The sequence below is a fragment of the Aotus nancymaae genome, unplaced genomic scaffold (genome assembly GCF_030222135.1).
Source record: "Aotus nancymaae isolate 86718 unplaced genomic scaffold, 86718_ANA_hifiasm-v0.15.2.pri h1tg000089l, whole genome shotgun sequence".
Taxonomy (NCBI): Eukaryota; Metazoa; Chordata; class Mammalia; order Primates; family Aotidae; genus Aotus; species Aotus nancymaae.
Window position 1 is genome coordinate 21,714,292 of NW_026988504.1, and position 2,800 is coordinate 21,717,091.

At 45.3% G+C, this 2,800-nt stretch overlaps 1 non-coding gene across 1 annotated transcript; it reads right to left on the reverse strand.

Annotated features, from left to right (window-relative positions):
* Positions 1-2,433: 2,433 nt before the first annotated feature.
* On the reverse strand, positions 2,434-2,597 carry LOC135271744 (U1 spliceosomal RNA). Its single transcript, XR_010339878.1, has one exon. It is a non-coding gene; the product is annotated as a U1 spliceosomal RNA (small nuclear RNA).
* Positions 2,598-2,800: the final 203 nt, after the last annotated feature.

A 2,800-nucleotide genomic window follows, 5' to 3' on the forward strand; every position in this document is an offset into this window, starting at 1 on the left:
CCTGTAATCCCAGCTACTTGGGAGGTTGAGGCAAGAGAATCGCTTGAACCTCAGGAGGCAGAGGTTGCAGTGAGCCAAGATCACGCCACTGCACTCGAACCTGGGTGACAAAGCGAGACTCCATCTCAAAAAAAAAAAAAAGAAAGAAAAGGAAGTTGCCTTCTTCGAGTTCAATTTCTTATCTGTAAACAGGGTTAATAGCAATACCTTCCTCATGGTGTTGATGTGCAGGTAAAATAAAAAGATGAGATAAAGGCTGGGCGCAGTGGCTCATGACTATAATCCCAGCCCTTTGGGAGGCCAAGGCTGGCAGATCGCTTGAGATCAGTAGTTTGAGACCAGCCTGGCCAACATGGTAAAACCTCATCTACTAAAAATACAAAAATAAGCCAGGCATGGTGGCATGTGCCTGTAATCCCAGCTCTTGGGAGGCTGAGGCATGAGAATCATTTGAACCCAGGAGACGGAGGTTACCGTGAGCTGAGAGCCAAGATTGTGTGATTGCACTCCAGCCTGGGTGACAGAACTAGACTCTGTCTCAACAAAAAAAAAAAAAAAAAAAAAAGGAGGGCTCGGATGGTTCTGGGTACAGATAGAGTTGTTTCTCTTTTTTTTTTTTTATTTGCTTCTTTCGTGAGACAGGGTCTCACTCTTGTCCAGGGTGGAGTGCTATGGTGAAGCCTCAGCTCACTGCAGTTTCTGCCTCCCAGGCTCAAGCAATCCTCCCACCTCAGCATCCCAAGCAGCTGGAACCACAGGCACGTGCCACTGTGTCCAGCTAATTTTTTGTATTTTCAGTAGAGACAGTGTTTCACCATGTTGCCCAGGCTGGTCTTGAACTCCTGGACTCAAGTGATCTGCCCGCCTTGGCCCCTGAAAAGTGATAGGGCTACAGGCATGAGCCACCGTGCCCAGCCAGTTGTTTCTTCATTGGGTGTGGTCACTCAGATGTGTTGACTATGAAAATTCATTAAGCTGTACACTTACTATTTATCTACTTTTTTGTATAAAGTTTATACATTTCTATAAAAAATTACCCTTAATATAAAAAAAGACAAAGACGAATTGAGTTACATGTATTACATAAATAAATCTTAAAACGTTTTAAGTAAGCAGCAAGTTATAAGATTTCGATGGCCGGGTGCAGTGGCTCACGACTGTAATCCCAGCACTTTGGGAGGCTGAGGCGGGTGGATCACCTGAGGTCAGCAGTTTGAGACCAGCCTAGCCAACATGGTGAAACTGGTCTCTACTAAAAATACAAAAAATTAGCCAGGCATGGTGGCGGGCGCCTGTGATCCCAGCTACTCGGGAGGCTGAGGTGGGAGAATCGCTTGAACCCAGGAGGCAGAGGTTGCAGTGAGCTGAGATCGCACCACTGCACTCCAGCCTAGGTGACAAAGTGAGACTCCATCTCAAAAAAAAAAAAGATTTTGGTAGTATGATTCATAGAAATTTTTTAAGTGCTTAACACTACGTATTATTTAAGCATTCATACCTAGGTAGTACAAATAAAAGACGTGCAGCGGGCTGGGCACGGTGGTTCACGCCTGTCATCACAGCACTTTGGGAGGCTGAGGTGGGTGGATCAGCTGAGGCCAGGTGTTACAGACCAGCCTGGCCAACATGGTGAAATCTCATCTCTACTAAAAATACAAAAATTAGCTGGGTGTGGTGGCCAGGTGCCTGTAATCCCAGCTACTAGGGAGGCTGAGGCAGGAGAGTTACTTGAACCCGGGAGGCAGAGGTTGCGGTGAGCCAAGATCACACCATTGCACTCCAGCCTGGGCGACAGAGTGAGACTGTGTCTCAAAAAAAAAAAAAAAAGAAAATGCAGAGGGGTGATAAACACTGAAGGCAGAGGTTTTCTTTCAGTGGGAAAGAAGGAATTGAGATATGCACCAAGGAAAAAGTTTCAGAAGTTTTTCTAGGCTGGGAGTGGTGATTCTTGTCTATAATCCTAGCCATTTTGGGAGGCTGAAGTAGGAGGATCACTTGAGGTCAGGAGTTTGACTCCAGCCTGGACAACATAGTGACACCCCATCTCTACAAAAAATTTAAAAATTAACCAGGCTTGGTAGTGTGTACCTGTAGTGCTAGCTACTCTGGAGGCTGACGCTGGAAGACTGCTTAAGCCCAGGAGTTGGAGGTTGCACTGAGCTGTGATCAAGCCACTTCACTCCAGCCTGGGCAACAGAGTGAGACTCTGTCTCTAAAAAATTTTTAAGTATTTCTAGCTTAATTTTTTAAGCTGGATGGTTCTTATCATGGGTGTTCATTTTATTATTCTAAATACTTTATATTTTTCTGATTAATATAGTTAAAAGAACTCTCAGTAAAAGAAAGAAAGAGAGAGAGAAAGAACAAAAAGAAGAGAAAAGAAAGGGAGGAAGGGAGGAAATTATGTTTTGTTTTGTTTTGTTTTTTTTTATTCAGGGGAAAGCACGAATGCAGTCCCCCACTATCACAAAGTATGCAGTCGAGTGTCCCACATTTGGGGATATTGCAGGGGTCAGCACATCCAGAGTGCAATGGATAAGCCTCACCCTGGGAAAACCACCTTCGTGATCATGGTAGCTCCCCTGCCAGGTAAGTATGATGTCTTATTTATCTTCGTCTTTCCAGCATCTCCAACCCAGTGCTGACACTCAGCAAGTGCTTGGTGAATGAAAGATCACTTGAACACTTGGCCAGTAAAGTTTCAGAACCAGGGTTTGATGCCAGACCCTCCTATGCCAGATCCCAAGTCCAGAGCCTTCCCTACTCTTCCGCAACCGAGGTTGGGAGGTGACTGGAGAGG